Source organism: Oryctolagus cuniculus, chromosome 11, assembly GCF_051225735.1.
Source record: "Oryctolagus cuniculus isolate XC-2025 breed Fujian yellow rabbit chromosome 11, ASM5122573v1, whole genome shotgun sequence".
Lineage (NCBI taxonomy): Eukaryota > Metazoa > Chordata > Mammalia > Lagomorpha > Leporidae > Oryctolagus > Oryctolagus cuniculus.
The window spans coordinates 92,786,737-92,807,756 of record NC_142877.1 but is presented as its reverse complement, the minus strand read 5'-3'; the positions used below and the strand labels follow the sequence as shown (position 1 = coordinate 92,807,756).

At 41.1% G+C, this 21,020-nt stretch overlaps 1 pseudogene; it reads left to right on the top strand.

Moving 5' to 3' along the window:
* The first annotated feature begins 991 nt into the window (after window positions 1-991).
* Window positions 992-2,631, top strand: LOC100343298 (uncharacterized; annotated as a pseudogene).
* The last annotated feature ends 18,389 nt before the right edge of the window (window positions 2,632-21,020 follow it).

The following is a 21,020-nucleotide window of genomic DNA, read 5'->3' as shown; positions in this document are numbered from 1 at the left end:
CACTGTTTGGCTATTCCCAGAAGTCCAAAGATATATGTGTAAAGAAATAGTCATAAAATGCAGTTATTATTTCTTCTTTTTAGAAACAGCCTTAACCCAGAAATCTTGTCCCAGGAGATTTTCAGAGAAAATTCAAATAATCACAACATTCCCCACCACACACCCACACACATGCACCCACACTCCAAAATAACTAACAAAAATATTTCTAAAATCTTCCACAGGAACTCAGTATATAACAATAACAACAACAACAAATCTTTAGAGACAAGGGAGTAGGCCCCAGTGTTCAGTAGAGCTCTTGGATCAGAAGCTGCAAGGATGGAAAATGGCAGATTACCTGTAAAGATGGCCACCAACAACTCCTTCCATTTCTTCTCAGCTGATTTCCCCTTGAATCTGGGCTAGCAGTGAGACCGGTCTGAACAACAAGCAAAACAGTGATTAGGACTCTAAAAGGCCTGATGGCTTCCAGTTTCACCCTCCTGAGCCACTACGTGAGCTGTCAGTTGCCCTGCCAGCAAAAGAGGCCATCTGCAGACAGGCCTTCAGTGCTGTGAGGATAAAAGCGCTCTTAGACCTCAGACTTTTCCATACCAGCTGAGGCCACCCCAGATCTTCCAGACTAATCAGAGCTGCCCAAACCAACTCACATGTAGCCAAAGAACTACCCCTACCAAATAGCAGACTCATGCGCAATAACTGAAATAACCAACTCCTAAAACAAAGAATAGAAAGATAAATCAGTAGAAAAGTAAACCAGAGAATATTTCCATTCTTCATTGAGTGACGCACATATTCAACGAGCGTATCCCAATCCTTGGGCTATTTGCCACGAATGGAGGACTGGATAGAATTCCTGCCCTAACAGAGCTCACCATTCCACTGCAGCGATGCTCACATAAACAAAGCACCCACAAGGACTAGGACAGAAGCTGTGACAGAGCCACTCACAGGGCTCTTTAGGAAGATGTAGACCCAACAAGAAACGATGCACCTGGAATTGGTCTGGGGCATGGCCCAGGGAAACATCAAAGAGATGGTGACATTTTAAATGTTCTTTGAAAGCTGAGTAGGAATTTCCAAGCTACCATGTATAACTGAGAACAAAGAACATTCCAGAGAATGAGATTCATTGGTGCAGGAAATGCAAGCCCTTTCTTAGAGCCCCAGCTACGCACACAGAGTCTGTGAGTATCACCTGCTAAGAGTTTTGTCGTCCTTCTAAGGTTGGACAGGAGAAGGTGTAGTCTTCTTGGTAGTTAAAGTATGTTGTTTGCCCAATTTCTCCCTGTCTCCAACTCTGTAGCCTATACAGAGGCAGAGAAAAAGAAATTCATGTGACAAATACACTGTTAAAAACATAAAAACATGCATGTTCTCTCTCATCTTGCTGTAGACAATTGCTAAATAAAGAAGGTTTCTTTATCTCTGCTCAAAAGCAAATTTCGGGGCTCTTAATTAGAGATACAGAAGCATTTTGCTATTTATTTTGAAAGGAAAAAGGGGAAATTTTTTTCTGCTGACATTTGTGATTTTACAGGTCAGATATGACCACCGCGTAGCTGGACTGGGCCACAGTGTGAGACGCGGGCTCGGGCTCCCGCTGTCCGCACACCCAAACCGCGCCCACCACCTTGCTGCAAGCCTTCTTGCCCGCCACGCCACGGACACGCTGCACGTCTACACGGGACACCTGAACCACAACGTCTGGGAGCAGGACATACTGCGCCTTTCCAGTGGCTCTGGCCCACTCCTCGAAGTAGACCTCAACTACAGCGGCACGGCTTCCTGGAGTTCGAGGACTCCCGCCAGGGCGACGACGCCTCGCGACGACGTGCCGCGATCCCGACCGCTACAGCTACGGAAGCCGCAGTGGCAGTCGAGGGTACAGCAGTCCGAGAACCTCTGGCAGAGACAAACGTGGACCACCTCTTCTTACAGAGTACAGGCTAACTGCAGAAAATCTTTCTAGGCGGTGCAGCTGGCAAGATTTAAAGGATTGTTTGCGCCAAGCAGGTCAAGTAACCTATCCGGATGCTCTCCAAGAACACACGACTGAGAGAGCAATTGAATTTCTCTCCTACTCGGACATGAAGTGTGCTGTGGACAAACTGGATGGTACAGAATTAAATGACAGAAATATTAGGCTTATTGAAGATAAGCTGTGAACAACCATAGGCACTCTTACTCAGGAAGCAGATCTAGGTCACGTTCTAGAAGTAGGACTCGCAGGAGCAGTCGCAGAGTGTTTCTAAAGTCCCTCCCGATCCAGGTCACGGAGCAAAGGTCAGTCTCGTCTCCCATCAAAAGGCAGGAAATCTAAATCAAAGAGCAAATCAAAATCCAAGTCTGAACAAGGTTCTCGTTCACATTCTAGAAGCAGATCTAAGAGATTTCTATGAGAAATCCCGAAGCAGGTCTTGGTCTCAATCTCGGGCCCCCAAAGAAAATGGAAAAAGTGACATAAAGTCAAAATCCTGATCACGGAGCCAGTCTCATTCCAATTCACCCCTTCCTATTCCACCCTCAGAGGCTCCTTCTGTGTCCCCTACATCAAAAAGAGCTACTTCAAGGTCCCGTTCTACATCTCGTTCGATGTCAAGGTACAGGTCAAATTCCAGAAAATAACTCCGAACTCTCCGTTCTTTGCACGCTATTACAGAACTCTTTCCTACTTGCTACGAACTTAGGGAGTTATTCTCCTCTGTACTTGTCCTGTGCAACAAGAGGAAACTCCTGAAAACAGGGGCGCACAGAAATCTGATTTGTGGCCAAATCTGATAAAAAAGATGAGGTTCTAAAAGAGTGGCATGAAATCAAAGAGCCTCGCCCTTCATTGTAGAATTAAGATCACTGATTTTATAGCTTTTGAGCTAAAATAACTTTTGTATTGGTTAAGCTCAATTAGATCCTTTTCTAGGTATTTCAGCAGGATCTGCTGCAAAAAAAAAAGGTCAGACTATGAAACAATTTTTATTAAAGTAGATAAGCTGGTTTATATCTTCTATGCAGTAATAATAAGCTGGCAGATGAAGAAAACTAGAACTGGGTAAAAATAGTTGGTTTCATAAGTTGTCAGAATGTTTACAGACATTTATTTCTACTTTGTATTAATTCTTTCTGGATTTGCAACTGCAGAGTTCAAATGTTTGAGGGCATCTGCAATCCAGAAGAAGCTACTAGAAAACTTGGACACCAAAAATAAAACTTCGAGAATGAGTACTTTTTTTTCCGTCTTTCACTGATGCTTTAATTCATTACTTCACAGCATCTTCAAAACCCCTTCTGGATTATATATTAACACCCCCACCTTACAGATGAAGAAAATGAAGCTAATAAAGATGACTATATACTGCAAAAAGTTTGTGGCATATGGAATTAAAAGATAAGTTTATTCTAGTTAAAAAAAAAAGCTTGAAATCCATACATATAAAGGGTCTTCAAAAGTTCATGAAAAATGTATATGATGAGAAAAATACATAAGCTTCAAATAACTTATCTTTTAATTCCATTTTTTTCACACAATTTTCGAAGTACCATTAGGTTTCCTAGGGGTGCTGACAATCGCATCTTCCTGGTTCCAATGCTTCGACATTCAGTCCTATAGTTTCTCCCTAAGGTTTTGTGAGTTCTGTTTTACTTTTAGAATACTGGTTAAATCTCTGCACTCAAAAAAGGAAAAGGCAAATATTTTTAACAAAGTCAGAAACATTGGCATAAAAGAATGTATAACGTTTGACCTGTGCTTTAAGATAACTCGAGTATGTGATGAAAATAATCAAAAGCATAGAATATAGAAGAAGCAGGGAATCAGATAGAAATAGCATGACTTTGGGACCTTGTAGAACTCTGTTTGAATCCCAGTTTGGGCAACTGTTATTTTGTGACCTTGAGCAATTCATTCAGCTTCTCAGAGCCATGGTTCTTGAATCATAAAAAAAAAATTATTACTTGCTCTATCTCTCAGGTTAAAAAGAATGATAATTTGCATGGTTTAGGTAAAAGCATGTAGCACAATGCTGCCTCATTTTTGGTATCCAGAAATGGCAGCTTCTTTCCTTTGCTGTGGAAACTAGGTGAAGCACAAATTTATAAAATATCGTCAACTGCAAGTAAAGATCTCTGGTTTGAAAGGTGGGAACATAACAAAAGGTCAATAACTCTTTTTTCGCAGTCATAAAAATATATTCTAGCAATGACTGAAGGGCACTTGCTCTCAATTATGCTGAGATCATATTTGGAACATCACACTGAAGGCAATGAGAGAACTTGTTCACGGATAAGGGACTGGCTGAGATGGGAAGACTTGGGGGAGTGTCCAAGTCTGGTCATAACTCTAGACAAAGCAAAGAACAATGTGGAACATGTTAAAATGACATCATCATCATTACCACTGAGAAGTCCAGAACAGCTGCCCAGTTGCCCAGATAATTAATTAGTCAATGGATTATCCAATGAATATTCACTCCATGCCTTCTCTGGGTCAGGCTCTGTGCTAGGCAATGAGGAAATCTGGTGAAAAAATATCAAGTCAAATGTGCTTTTAATAATATGCCTTTCTGTTCTTTGAGTGGGTGAAGGTGAGTCATGAGGAACCAAGTAACCTATGACATTGAAGTATGACACTCCCTACAATTTCGTGCACAGAAGCTAATAAGGAGAAAACACACCCTTTAAGAAAGAGCAGGGTTTCAGCACTACTCAACAAACTCAGTGCTTTGTGTGCATCCCCTGATTTAATTCCCACAGGTCTATCAGGTAGATGGTGTTATTTCCTATTGTATAGATGCATCAACCGAGGCTCAGAGACCCTGAGTGACTTGTGAGAGCCTCTAGAACTAAGATTCCTCAAGAGCTCTGGAACTGAGACTAATAGAAATATCTGGCTGCCAAGTCTAAACTCATGGTAGAGGACAGCAGCCTCGTTACAACACTCCAATGAGATGCTTCTGCTTTGATTGCATCTCTTTCCAGAACAGAATCCTTTATCTTCTTATTCAAAAAATAGCTACCAATTATTACTTCAGGTGTTGGTCAATGATAGGATGATGTAACAGAATTGGTGCTGTTTCTCATAAGTTAATTTATGCAGGTCTTTTGGCAAGGTTGGCATTTTTTTTTAAATGTGCACACTGCTCCTTTGGTACTCTGTGTAAAGGCATTTGTAATTTATTCTAGTTATCTTTAGAATACTTAAAATTGCTCTCTGGCATTTATACAATAAGCAAAAGATAATCAGATGATCTCTTTTTTCAACAATCAGTCACTTCCTGTTCATTATTCTTATTATGTTTATTTATGGCATAAAAACCATTTTCTCTGTAGAAGGTCACCTATGGGTTGGTGTGGAAGAGCTCTTTTCTCCTATTTGAACCTCTTTACCAGTTTTTGGCATTTTTATGACTGTTGATTAATTATGGCCCTGTCTCAATCATTTATGAGAAAAATAATAGCTTATGTTATAATAGCCTTTTACCAGCCATTGTGTTATTCATAGCTCAAAAGAATGTCATGAAGTTCTCAGTTCTTACATATTCACTGGCTTGTAGCAGATAATCCATACTCATGCCATTTATACTCACCCATCTCAGAGGAAGGCCAAATGTTTAAAACCAGAAGCCATCTGACACCAGAGGCCCAGATACTTAAAAGTCTGGAGTCCACATACCAAAGTTTGGTTGCTCTTGTTTGGGAACTGGAGGCTTCCTAAATGGAAGTACAATTGCCTGAGACTCCCTCCCCACTATTAGACACTAGACTTTTTTTTTTAACTTTTATTTAATGAATATAAATTTCCAAAGTATGATTTATGGATTACAATGGCTTCCCCCACATACCGTCCCTCCCACCCACTACCCTCCCCTTTCCCACTCCCTCTCCCCTTCCATTCACATCAAGATTCATTTTCGATTATCTTAATATACAGAAGATCAGCTTAGTATACATTAAGTAAGGATTTCAACAGTTTGCTCCCACACAGAAACATAAAGTGAAAAATAATAGATGATTTTTTTTAAATGATGATGAAATCAGATCAGACCTATTGTCATGTTTAATCCCCATGAGAGTCAAGTTGGGAATTGATAATTTCTTTCTTTTTTTTTTTTTTTTACAGAGGATCAGTTTAGTATACATTAAGTAAAGATTTCAACAGTTTGCACCCCCATAGAAACACAAAGCGAAATATATTGTTTGAGTACTCGTTATAGCATTAAATCTCAATGCACAGCACATTAAGGACAGAGATCCTACATGAGGAGTAAGTGCACAGTGACTCCTGTTGTTGACTTTACCAATTGACACTCCTGTCTATGGCATCAGTAATCTCCCTATGCTTCAGTCATGAGTTTCCAAGGCTATGGAAGTCCTCTGAGTTCTCCGATTCTTATCTTGTTTAGACAAGGTCATAGTCAAAGTGGAGGTTCTCTCCTCCCTTCAGAGAAAGGTACCTCCTTCTTTGAAGACCTGTTCTTTCCACTGGGATCTCACTCACAGAGATCTTTTGCCAGAGTAGACACTAGACTTTTTAGTTTTACCACGGAGCAAACAGCTACTTATTTTATTAGGCTGAAGTAATAGCTCATATCTTTCCTCCTTCTTACTAATCTAAGAAATTAGGTGACTTCAGGCATCTCCTATCCCAGTGAGAAAGAACTTTTTGTCCATTATAGAGGATTTTTCTGGGTTTTGGGGCCCTGTATCCACTTCCTTTCTATTTTATAATAATATCCTGGATTTTGTTCACGTTTAAGATGCTCCTTCATTCAGTCAATGTGCTTTGAGGGGAAACCGACCTGTTCCTTGCTTTAGAGTTGGGTCTTGAATAGCTTCAGCCAATCAAGACAGCCTTTCCTGTGTCCTTACTAATTGAGTTCCACGTGACTGTGACCCAGTGCAGACCAATAACAAGAAGACATTTGTTGGAGGCTCTACAAAGAAGATCCCTTGCTCTTCCACTGACATATTCTTGATGGATGTGAGTAAGGATATTGATGGATGGCAGAAATATGGACAGACATCATACCTTGAGCTATGATTGAGCTGCTAGATCCAGCCTTATCTAGTCAATACTTTTGTCTTAGTCACATGAGCCAAAAAAAAATTGTTACTCTAGTAGTTTGAGTCATGTTCTTTATTATTTGTAACCAAAATATTCCTAATAAACATATTCATCTCCTTTATCACAATTATGCAGTGACCATACAATTATACTGCATTATGAAATCTCTTTATGTACTTTGCTCAACTACTTCATCCATCTATAATCATAAACTCTTGCATATTCTTCTTTGAATTCTGAAAACAAATACAATGAATTATACAAAAAAGCTTATTAAGGAAGTTTAGAATGTTTTGTATACTAAAACGCTATCTTGCTTGTTATTGTCCTCATGTGTTTATAGGTTAATGATGTTCATATTTCAATCCTCTCTATAAACAATATCTTGCTAGCATTCAGAAGAGATCTTCTCAGCTCCTAGGCAGAGGTAGGGAGAAAATCTGTCTATGCTAGCATCTATAGCTTTCCTGATTTTTGTTCTACTTCTCCTTTTCTATCCCCTTTTTGGTTTGCTCTCAGAAATATTAGTCTTGCAGGGGCCAGCATTGTGGCATAGCAGATAAAGCCACTACTTGCAACACTGGCGTCCCACGTAAGTGCCAGTTCGTGTGCCAGCTGCTCCACTTCCAATCCAGCTACGTGTTAATGGTTTGAGAAAAACAACAGAAGATGGCTCAAGTGTTTGGGCCCCTGTCACCAAAGTGGGAGAGTGGATGAAGCTCCTGGCTTTGCCCTGGCCCAGCACCGGCAATTATGGCCATCTAGGGAGTGAACTAGTAGTTGGAGGACCTCACTCTCTATCTTTCCCTCTCTTTCTCTGTAACTCTCACTTCCAAATAAAAAAACAAATCTTGTACTTTTCTTAAAAAAGATTTTATTTATTTATTTAAGAGGTAGAGTTACAGAGAGAGGGAGAAACAGAAAAGGTTTTCCACACTGGTTCACTCCCCACATGGCCACAATGATTGAAGCTAAGCCCATCTGAAGCCAGGAGCCAGGAGCTTCTTCCAGGTCTCCCATGCAGATGCAGGGGCCCAAGGACTTGGGCCATCTTGTACTGCTTTCCCAGGCCATAGCAGAGAGCTGGATTGGAAGAGGAACAGCCGGAACACAAACCAGCGCCCATACAGGATGCCAGCATCGCAGACAGAAGCTTAGACCCCATGACACAATGCTGGCCCTAAATAAACAACTCTGTAAAAAAAGAAGAGGAGAGGAGAGGGGAGGGGAGGGGAGGGGAGGGGAGAAGAGAAGGAAGAAAGGAAGAAAGGAAGAAATATGGGTCTTGCATACAATTCTTCCAGGGAAACCTTCTTAATCTGGAACTATGGCAATCCTCTCATTTTTATTTATGTTTTTCTTATTTTCAGGACCAAGATCCAGAAGTGACATGTAAGGAGCAGTCTTAAGACAAGACATAACACCTGCTCCATTTACACCTCTGAGATTGCATAGGAGGCACTACACCTATTTTTATTCTATCCAACTCTAGGAAATCTTACAACATTGATCCTCAGCAACAATTTCTACATCACCAGCTACTGTCTGTCCCTTTTGCTCACAAAAAAAATTATTCTCCAGTTGAATAAATTTCTATCTCGTTCATTTTTAAATCACATTCATCAGTGTCATTTCTTTTTTTTTTCTTTTTTCTTTTTTTTTTCTTTTTTTTTTATTTTTTTATTTTTTTACAGGCAGAGTGGACAGTGAGAGAGAGAGAGACAGAGAGAAAGGTCTTCCTTTGCCGTTGGTTCACCCTCCAATGGCCGCCGCGGCCGGCGCGCTGCGGCCGGCGCACCGCGCTGATCCGATGGCAGGAGCCAGGAGCCAGGTGCTTATCCTGGTCTCCCATGGGGTGCAGGGCCCAAGCACCTGGGCCATCCTCCACTGCACTCCCTGGCCACAGCAGAGGGCTGGCCTGGAAGAGGGGCAACCGGGACAGAATCCGGTGCCCCGACCGGGACTAGAACCCGGTGTGCCGGCGCCGCTAGGCGGAGGATTAGCCTAGTGAGCCGCGGCGCCGGCCATCAGTGTCATTTTATCACCTTTCACCATCTGAGCATTGGACAATCCATCTGTGACCACAGCTTTAAGACCTTTTACTGGCTGGCACCGCGGCTCACTTGGCTAATCCTCCTCCTGCGGCGCCGGCACCCTGGGTTCTAGTCCCGGTCGGGGCGCCGGATTCTGTCCCGGTTGCTCCTCTTCCAGTCCATCTCTCTGCTGTGGCCAGGGAAGGCAGTAGAGGATGGCCCAGGTGCTTGGGCCCTGCATCTGCATGGGAGACCAGGAGGAGGCACCTGGCTCCTGGCTATGAATCGGTGCAGAGCACCGGCCGTAGCGGCCATTTGGGGAGTGAACCAATGGAAAAGGAAGACCTTTCTCTCTGTCGCTCTCTCTCTCACTGTTTAACTCTGCCTGTAAAAAAAAAAAAAAAAAAAAAAAAAAAAAAAAAAAAACCTATACGTACATTTGTCAAATAGATTTATTATTATAGATACAATGAGATTAATTCTTCCCATTATGCAGAAGGATACTATACTATACTATACTAACTTTTCTCAGAGATTTCAAATTCAAGTTGAATCTTGGTGCTCTCTCACACAGATCTTTTTGTGGGACTCTGGGGCCTTGGACTGTTGGTAGAGATAAGAAGGATGTTGTAGATTGAGCTTGATGCTATAAAACTAAATCCACACAGGCTACCATCTTCATGTAACTCAACTCTGTGCCTTGAGAGATGTAGCCTTCACAGTGCAACTCACAACACTGCAGCTGGTTTCATCAGAGTGAAATGGTCAGATAGAAGTCATAGTCTTTTGTAACCTATTCTCAGAAAGGATAGTCCCATCATGCTTGCACCATTCTATTTGTTAAAAGCCAGTCATTAGATCCAGCCAACACTCAAGGGGAGAGGATTTAAAAAAGGTATGAATACAATGATGCAGAAATAATTGATTCTGGGATCCTCTAGGAAAGCAACTTAGCACATTTGTGAATATAGTAAGAGGAGTTAGTTAATAGTCCTGGTCTAGAATTCTAGACTATTGTATCCTTCTCCATAATGGGAAGAATTACTCTCATTGTATCTATAATAATAAATCTATTTGACAAATGTACAAGTGGTCTCTTAATAGTTCATGAAAAACATTTATTATGAAAAAAAATTGTTCTATTTCAAAAAAATTGCACCAACATAAACTTATTTTCCATTTCCATTTTCATGAAGTTTTTGAAGTACCCTCTTATGTTATAGCAATTATTGTATACTCAAATGCCACCTGACTTATAGGTATCCTTTGTAATTGATTTTAACAAACCTGACTTATATTCTCAGGCAAGCTTTTTCTAATACATCCAAGAGATGGAAATGGTCAGATGTTGGCAAATGAAATAAATCTGGACAGAATACACACATTCCAGTAGGAAGTAAGTTCTCCATTCTCCATATTTCTCCTGGCCCACAAGACATGCTGTGTGGTCTGTAAGAGAAAAACATGTAAATGTAGGCAGAAGTCCTGAATAAACCAAGGAAAGTATTTGTGGGTGGCTTAAAATGGCTGAGTCTCTTTCCATGAAGGGTGGGTGTGCCACGATCTTGACAAGCAAGTACATTGTAACAGACCCAACTACAGCTCTGCAGTCTAGTTCCCAAGTTTCAAATAAGCAACCAGGATCCTGTCAGACACCCTCCAGTCTTAAAATCTTTTCAAATCATTGCCCCTTTTGAGTCTCACTAGAACTTGTTAGATAGTTGGGTGGAGTCAAAACAAGCAGTTACACAGAAGTCCTAAAATTTTTATATTGTGCCTTTTTAATTATTAAGTATCTTCAGAGGCCATAAGCCAGAGAGAAAAGAATTAAAGCTAGCTACTGTACATCCCTAAGGCTATGAAAATCCTTTGGCTGCTGTAGAGGTGCTTGGAGTATTCTGAAAGCTTTATCATAATCCAACCATCCTCTCAAATTCTGAGTTGCTTTTATTCAAACACATTTAGATATCAGTCCATAATCCAATGTCACTGCAAAGAGAAAAGACATTATCTTCTTTTTTAAAATCCAAAGTAAACCCCCAACCTGGTAATTCACGCAGAGCATAGGAATCATGAAATGCCAGAAAGCAACATCCAACATGCCTAATAATCTCTCATGATTTCCATGAACACATTTTCTTGTTCTGAAGGGTAAATTGTATTTGAATAGTTGATGCCACACTATTCATGAAACTGTACCATGGCATGGACCACCAAGGGAAACTGTTATTATTTACTAACCACCTTGTCTCTGAAGGGTCCAAGCTAGCTGCTATGCAACAGATGAGTTATGAGCTGACCATCCTTTTATATACTCTGCACTCAGAGGAGCAATTTCACTGATAAATCACAAGTGACAAGCACACCATTAACTTAATGACTCAGGGTAAAATTCCTACCCAGTGAAAGCATCTGTAAACAGCTGGAAGTAGCAGTACCACCACCCTCTTTTTATTTATTTATTTATTTATTTATTTATTAAGATTTATTTCTTTATCTGAAAGGCAGAGTTACAGAGAAGCAAAAGCAGAGACAGAGAGAAAGAGAGAGGTTTTTCATCCACTAGTTCACTCCCCAAATGGCCACAACAGCCTGAGCTGGGCCAATCTGAAGCCAGGAGCCTGGAGCTTCTTCTGGGTCTCCCACGTGGGTGCAGGGGCCCAAGGACTTGGGCCATCTTATACTGCTTTCCCAGGCCATAGCAGAGAGCTGGATCGGAAGTGGAGCAAACTGACATCTATATGGGGTGCTGGCACTGCAGGCAGTGGCTTTACCTGCTACTCCACAGAACTGACTCCTATTTTCTCCTGTTTTATAATTCTTTTATTGGCCCTATGCAGATTGTCCTTGTCTAAGATTCAAAGAATTGAACATCAATATGCACACAAACCAAGTCATGGAAACTCATGCAGCACATCAAAGCTGAAGTATTCTATAACTATTTAATAATTATCATTAGATAAAAATCTTATTTTAGAGGGCTGGCATTTGGTACAGCATTTAAGATACAACTTAGGATGTCCACATCCCATATCAGATGCCTGGATTACAAGCCCAGCTCTGGGTTCCATTGCAGTTTCCCACTAATGCACACCCTGGAGGGGCAGAACATGTGAGATCCAGGTTGAGTTCTAGGCGTTTGACTTCAGCCTGGCACAGCCCCAACTGTCAGAGGAATAGGAATATGGGGAATGAACCAGGTGATGGAAATCTCTCTCGCTCGCTCTCTCTCTTCCCCCTTGCCCTCTTTTTCTCTTCTCTTTCTGTTCCCTCTCTCTGCCTCTGTTTTTCAAATAAAATGAAAACAAACTTCTTTTATAATCTCTGTATAGAATGTTAGCTAGAATTTACTCAAAATTTTCAAACTTTAGTTTATTCATCCATAAATGGGAATAGCGTCACTAGCTTCTTAGAGCTATGGGAACCTGTCAGGATCAACTCTTTTAACACATGACATTCAGTTCAACCCTTTTGTCTCTCCATACAAAAAGCACAAAACAGAATGACATGCTGGAGAACTCACAGACACTGAGAACTGCTGAACAGAGTCCTCGTTCTGCCACTGACTAGCTCTGCAAACTTGAACAAATTTTTTTATCCTCTCTGGACTTCAGTATTCTTGTCTATAGTTTGGAGATAACCACTCCTACCCAGTTAGGCTTGATAGAAAATCAGAGTTCAAGCAAGTAGGACGCTTACCATATAGAACTTACCATGTAGGACTGCCAAATGTTCAATGAAACTAGTCCACTCTTTATTGCTAGTGAGATGATTGCATCTCTGACATGATTAGGATAGAAATTCTGAAATTACAAAGACAGCAATTCAACATATCTCTACTTATTTCACTCTCTTTTGTCCATGTGGAACTCAGCAGTTCAAGAAAACTGACAAAATGAGAATTCTGAACTTCTACATCACCTGGGTCCAAGATGTAGGAAACCTCTTAATCTGAGAGCATTGTTCCTAGGTGATTAAGCACAAACAGAAAAGGCCTTCCAGTCGGGAGTGATACCTGCTTGTCACCATTAAGTGAATAGAGAAATATTTTTCAATGCCTCTATTTGTTTCATTATCCTGCAAATAATTATTGAGTGATTATTTTGTGCTCAGTGTTTTATGACAGTTTTTTGTTTGTTTGTTTGTTTTTTGACAGGCAGAGTTAGACAGTGAGAGAGACAGAGAGAAAGGTCTTCCTTTTCCGTTGGTTCACCCCCAAAATGGCCGCTACAGCCAGTGCTCTGCGCCAATCCGAAGCCAGGAGCCAGGTGCCTCCTCCTGGTCTCCATGTGGATGCAGGGCCCAAGCACTTGGGCCATCCTCCACTGTCTTCCCGGGCCACAGCAGAGAGCTGGCCTGGAAGAGGAGCAACCGGGAAAGAATCCGGCACCCCAACCGGGACTAGAACCCAGGGTGCCAGCATCGCAGGCGGAGGATTAGCCTTGTGAGTCACGGTGCCGACCTTATGACAGTTTTAAGAGCAGCTTCACTGCTTGCTTTCTTCTCAAGAGAAGACAATGGCATCTGTGTCCATTGTCGAAGTACCTCCCTCTTTTCCATGACTCTCAAAACTCCAGCAAGATAACAACAAAAATAACTAAATAATAGTATGCCCTGGTTGGGATTATTTTGAAACAATTATTTTCAGCTACAAATGCCAAATCAAACAAACCATGACACAGCTCCAGAAGCCTCAACACTCAATAGATGTGATCTTCTTAAGATGTTTAAATGAGGGAAATATTAGAAAACACTCCAGAATCAGTCTGCATTGCCAAGGAATGAAAAAAATAAGTGATCAGTTTGGAGCATTCAATCTACTCAGCAACAGTGGGGAAAGATTAGAGAAACTTGGTCTAGTGTTATATCACTCAGGTCTTAGGGTTATTATTCAGAGCCCTTAAATTTTACAAATGAGTGCCAAACAGCTCTCTGCTGTGGCCAGGGAGTGCAGTGGAGGATGGCCCAAGTGCATGGGCCCTGCACCCCATGGGAGACCAGGATAAGTACCTGGCTCCTGCCATCCATCGGATTAGCGCGGTGCGCCGGCCACAGCATGCCAGGCGCGGCAGCCATTGGAGGGTGAACCAACGGCAAAGGAAGACCTTTCTCTCTGTCTCCCTCTCTCACTGTCCACTCTGCCTGTCAAAAAAAAATGAGTGCCAAATTCTTGAATGTTTGTGCAGTGTCTGTAGGCATGTTTGAGGTTCCCAAATGTGTACCAGCATATCTTCAAAGTTGGTTTCCTCAGATGAAGGATGGTAATAATGAACTTTTTATGACAATCAAAGTGAATGCTGTTTATAATTAATAAGGCTCAATAAAATCACACAACAGTAGTGTTATTGTCATAATTTATCCACACAGAAATAAGAAGTCACTGGAGCTATTTGTACAACCCCCTTAATTATAGAACCTTGAATGCCAAGCTTAAGGGTTAGATTGTATTCAATCAATAATGGATAGATTTCGGTTATTTTCAACAGAGTATTATATGTTTTTACTGAGTTTTTAGGAAGACAGCAATGGTAGGTGGGAATAGAGAGATATGAATGTTGAGAGATCAGGAAAGAGGCCTTTAAAAGAATACCTTTATATTTTGTCTCCAGAAAAGCCAATCTCTAACATAGCTTGTGACTGTGGCTTCCAAATAACATGCCAAATTTACATGTAACTTACTAAGCCACTTCATTAGTATTCCTACATGTCATACCATTCATTAATCAGGGAACTAACTTCAGCCTCATTGTCAAACAGTAGCCAAATGGCTAACAGAAGGGGCAGAGTAACTGTGACAAGGGTGGGTGGCTACCCAGAGGTACAGCACAATAACTGCTGAGAAGTCACAGCCAAGCCATCCAACCCAGTTTGCAGCAAGCAGAAAGGAACAGCATCTTTGGAACAAATGAAGCCGGCAGACTGCAAAAGAAACAGGCAGCAACACACGCAGGAGGCATAACCAGGGACAGCAGAGGGTCACTGAAGGGCTAGGTGCCCAGCAGGAAAGACACAGAACACAGGGTGTGTTTCAGTCTCCTCAGCAACACTTATCCACATGGATGGACACACCATCTGGGGCAGAATTTTTTTATTGCTGTGTTGTTCTTTTTTTTATTTCTAATATAAGAAGTGGAAGCCCATATATGGGAAAGATAGAGACGTATCAACACATATACACCACAAATTTTGCTGTGACAAAACAAGTCCATTGCCTCACTGAATCCTGCAAAGTGTTTTCTTGAATTTATAGCTGATTCCTATGGCAGGGAATCATTGTCTTTCATAACTTAGTGGAATATTTTCAGGGCACAATGCACCCTCTTGTCATAGGAGCCCTTTATTACATACATCAGTAAGATGGCATTGTTTCTGCCTTCTGTACTCAACAGATGCTGGCTTTTCAGTATGAAGAAAATGGAAAAGTAGGCCACCATTAAATGCAGAATTCCTTTCCTAGTTCTTAGGTTTCCTCCTCACACCTTGGGAATTGTCTTTTGCAAAGGAAACCATTTGGTTTCTCTTGGAGGGAAACTTAGGAATTACCAAGTTGATAAAACCAAGTAAATATGTGCTCCTATTGAGATACAAAAATCAAAATGGTGGGTTTTTTTTACCTTCTCCTGTTCACTTATGCTGAAATATTACACAAATTTTATGCCAACCTCAGCTGAGAGACATGTAACATTGCCATTATACACATGTAGCAGTGACCCTGTCAAATCTCCCAGGGTTATTGGTAGTATCATTGCACTCAGAGTTCATTGCCCTGGCCTTTATTATGTAATAGCAATGTTAAATACACAATAAATACATATGTCACTGCATATGCTTTCTATGCTCACAGATTTGTTTCATAAATAGAAAAAAAAACTTCAAAACCTCTTTTCTAAAGAGATATGCCTCTCAAGTGCTTGGGCCCTGCACCCCATGGGAGACCAGGATAAGTACCTGGCTCCTGCCATTGGATCAGCGCGGTGCGCTGGCGGCAGCACGCTGGCCGCGGCGGCCATTGGAGGGTGAACCAACGGCAAAGGAAGACCTTTCTCTGTCTCCCTCTCTCACTGTCCACTCTGCCTGCCAAAAAATAAAATAAAATAAAATAATCAACAGGGAAAAAAATATTGCTAGAAGGCTTTGATCATACTGTCTTAGTCCTTTCAAACTGCTGTAACAAAATACCATAAACTGGGTGCTATCGATGCAACAGAAAGATATTCCTCACATTTGTAGAGGCTGAAAAGTCTAAGAACAAGAGGCTGGCAGATCTCATGTCTAGGGAAGGCCCATTTCCTCAGGTAGCATCTTCTGGTTGTGTCCATACCTGGCAGAACATGAGAGCTAGCCTGCTGGGTCTCTTTGATCAGGGTATTGATCCCAATCATGAGGGTTCTTCTGCTATGGCCTCATCACCCCTCAAGGTCACTACCTGCTACTACCATCACATCAGGGGTTAGAATTTCAGCATGAACTTGGGAGTGAGGGGGACATAAACATTCAAACTAGCACAAATTTATTCAAATGCCTTCCTTGTGAGTCTTAAATGATCTGAGAGACATGGTCAATGCCTCAGTGTGTGACCGACCTCAAAAATTACTCATTTATGTTGACTTTTGCCAAGGATTCCAGTTGTGCCTCACAAGACATCCTCACCATTCTACTGGGAAATCAGCTTAGCCAATGTCACCAAAATCTACTTTTCTGGCCTCCAACCTTTCGCTGTGAAGAGATAGATACATATTCCCCAATCAAACTTCTTTCAAAGAAATTTTGGAAATATTCCATTACGGTCTCAGGGGTGATCGTTATCATCAAAGTTATCATAGCTAATAATAATGATACTTGTATGCCAGCTACTCTCTGAAGTAGGAAACAAATTTGTTGATAGCTATGTTTCTCTTGGGCCATGAATTTATTAACTTATTCAAATGACATAAATTCATTGAATCACTGTTGTATGACAGGCATTGTTCTAAATACCAGGGGTATAGACATTAAAAACACGCCATTACTTCCCTTGAGCTACTCACCATTTAGAAAGAAAAATGTCAAGGTAATTTATGAAAACATGTAACATGGACCTATACTATGAAACATGTATCCAAAGTTCTCCATTTAAAAGGAGGGGAATAATATTTTGGTTATAATTGCTAGGAAGATTCCACCAAGCAGTTGGTCTTAAACTCCAAGAACTGGAATGATGAGAAAAGAGTGAGAACATCCATTTGTGTTAATATATTTTTTAAATATTTATTTATTTGAAAGATGGAGAGAGGGAGAGGGAGAGGGAGAGGGAGCGAGCAAGCTTCCATCTGCAGGCTCACTCCCCAAATGGCTGCAATGGCTGCATCAGGGCCAAGACAAAGCCAGGAGACTGGAACTCCATCCAGATCTCCCATGTAGGTGGCAGGAGCCCAAGCATTTGGGCCATCTTTCACTGCTTTCCCAGACATATCAGCAGACAGCTGGATCTGAAGAGGATCAATAAGGACTTACACCATCACTCATATGTGATGCTGGGTCTACAGGTGGTAGCTTAACATACTGTACCATAGTGCCAGCCCCTGTTTTATTCTTTATGTATGTATTTGATAAGCAGAGAGAAAGAGGGCAAGAGAGACAGAACTCCCATCTGCTAGTTCACATCCCAAATGCCTGCAACAGCTAAGGCAGGACATACACTGAAGCCAGGAGCCAGGAACTCAAACCAGGTGACTCACATGGTGGCAAGGATCCAATCACTTGAGCCATCAGTGCTGCCTCCCAGGGTCTGCAATGGCAGGAAGCTGAGGTCAGGATCTAGAGGCAAGCATTGAACCCAGGTACTCCTATAAGGGAAGCAGGCATCTCAGCCAAATGCCTGCTCCAGGTATCCATTCTTTCATTCCACAGATATTCAGTGCTGACTGCAGTCAGGTGCTATCAAACAGTATGGATCCTGCAGTGAACAACTGAAAAATCCCTGCCCTCAGGAAGCTTTTACTATAGAGGGAGGGCACTTATTTAAAAAGGAAAAAAAAAAGGTAAACTAGGTCAAATATATGGTTTTTTCAGATTATTTTAAAGCTTATGCTTCTAAGAAGAAAAACATGAAAAGAAGGGATTCAGCATGTCAGGGTACAAGGGGGTGCAGTTTTAAAGATGGGTAGGCAGAGCAGGTTCAGAGACAAATGGATCTGAGCAGAACCCGGAAGGAAGGGAGGGAACAAGCCATCTAGGGGAAGACACATCCAGCCGGAGAACAGTGTGTGCAAAGTCCCTGAGGCTAGGACATAGCTATTGCTTTTCAGAAACATCGCTAGACCCCAAAGGATGGAGTTGCCTATTTAGAGCTCACCTCAGTTAGGAGAGAGAGAGAGAAAATTTTGAGTATCACCATGTGTCAGTCTACCTGGCTAAGTGAGGATAATTAAACACCCACTCTTTAACATGACCCAATCAGAGGCACTCCCCCAAGTTTAATAAGAAAAAACCTCCATTCTCAGCAGATAAAAAAAAAAAAACAAGTGAAACTCAATTATTTAATGATCAAGAAGAGAAAACACCTGTCAAGAATTAGATATAGCAATTTTCCCAAATATCCAGATGACTCCAAGCTAAAAGGTAAAAATTGAATCTTGGAGATTGGACAATGATTATATAAGAGTAAATTGGAGAAATAGTCACAGATAAAATAAAACTAGCAGAAACCAGAATGTATAAAAAGAAAAATAACAAATTGGTGCCAGCTTCGTGGCACAGTGGGTTAAGCCACCACCTGCAACATCAGCATCCCATGTGAGCACAGGTTCATGTCCTGGCATGCTCCACTTCTGATCCACCTCCCTGCCAATGAGTCTGAGAAGGCAGCAGGTGTTGGAACAAGTATGTAGACCCCTGCCACCCACATGATAGTTATGGACAGAGTTACAGGCTCCTGGTTTTGACCTGGCCCTGATCAGCCATTGCAGCCATTTAAGTAGTGAATAAGCAGATGGAAGATCTGTCTCTCTCCATCTCTGTCTGTCTCTCTTTCTATAACTTAGATAATAAAGAAAGAAAGAAAAAAAGAAAGAAAGAGAGAAAGAAAGAAAAGAAGGAAGAAGAAATACAGAGAGAAAGAGAGAAAGCAAGCTTAAAAACAAATAAAATAAATAAATGTAATGGTATAAACTTAAAAAAAAGAAAAATAGCAAACTGAGTAAAGTTCAGTTCAATAGGAATGCCTAAAACTCCAAAGTGAGAGAAAGTTTTCGAATTGGATTATATAATTAAGATATAAATGCAATAGAGTATTATTCATGGAAAAGAAAATACCTTGAACTAGGAGTTGACAGGTCTGGGTTCCCTTCATAACATTGACCTGGGGGCAAATCAGATCACCTGATTTCAAGCAGGGATATTTTTGCCTCTAGGGTATGTACTTAAGTGTTAAAAAAAAAAAGTAAAAGTTATGTACTATATTAAAATGGCATTTAAGCCTCAATTTTTCTGAATATAAAAGATTTTTCTTTTTTTTTTAAGATTTTTATTTTTTTGACAGGCAGAGTTACAAACAGAGAGAGAGAGAGAGAGAGAGAGAGAGAGAAAGGTCTCCTTTCCATTGGTTCACTCCCCAAATGGCCGCCACAGCCAGAGCTGCACCAATCCAAAGCCAAGAGCCAGGTGCCTCCTCCCTGTCTCCCATGCGGGTGCAGGGGCCCAAGGACTTGGGCCATCCTCCACTGCCCTCCTGGGGCACAGCAGAGAGCTGGACTGGAAGAGGAGCAACCAGGACTAGAACCCGGCACCCATGTGGGATGACAGCGCCGCAGGCAGAGGATTAACCTAGTGCGCCACGCACAGGCCCCAAAGATTTTTCTTTTTAAAAATATCAAACAAACATGGTTATATTATGGATTTGTAAACTAATTATTTGATTGCTTTCCATTCATTCAACTTTTTTTTTTATTGACCACGTATGGTGGCACCAGCCATTATTCTAGAAAATGGACATATAGCAATGAACCAGACAGTCATGGACTCCAACTTCATAGAGCCTACTTTATATTGAAGACAAACACTGAACAAGTATTTTTGGGATGAAATATGTAGTTTCAACAAATCTCTTACTTTTAGCAGAAGTGGAGAGTACATATGCATTTTTCATTCTAATATGATGAGTATTGGGGGAAACATTTGATGAAAACTAATTCAAGCTATGAATAAACTTGGAATGGGAAAAGTATTTAAAAAATCTGTGTGTATGAGACCCTCTGAAAAGTAACCACCAAGAATGAATTAATCATGTAAGCATTTTATTTGAGGAAGTGTCTATGAGAAAAGCTGGGAGGGACTTGAAGGAGATTTGCCATCAGATCATGGAGCAAGTCTAACCCCAGTGGAAAAGAGATGGGTTGACAGGATGAGTGGTTGAGTAAAAACATGAGAGTTTGTCCTTTAGTTTAATGATGATTTGTCCTTAATCCAAAATCAGCTGCCTTGTTATCTCTGCCACCCTGCATTACTGACTGGAATCAACTGTAAGAGTGTAAAAGTGGGGACAGTTGTCAGAGCACAGCAGCTGGGTCTTCAATCAGTGATGCTAAGGCTCTTTGGTCAATTGCAATCCTTATAGTAAGAGTCATAGGAATGCTTTCTCATGTCTAACTAAAAATTTTTTTCTTCCCTGATAAGCATAGTCTGTGAAGTCAGAAATAACCTTGGTTGACTCCAGTCTCAGCACTTAATAATTTTCTGACATTAGATAAATTACTAATGGGTTGATTGTACAGGTTAAATGAAATGGCAGCTGTGATGTGCACAGTACAGTACCTAGAACATAAAAGGTGATCAATAAATGTTAGACCAACTGCCTTCCCTTCGACTATAAAACACATTCATTTGTGTAGCATGCGGGTGTGAAGTTCTAGAATATACAAGATAAGAAAAAAGGAGATTATGCATAG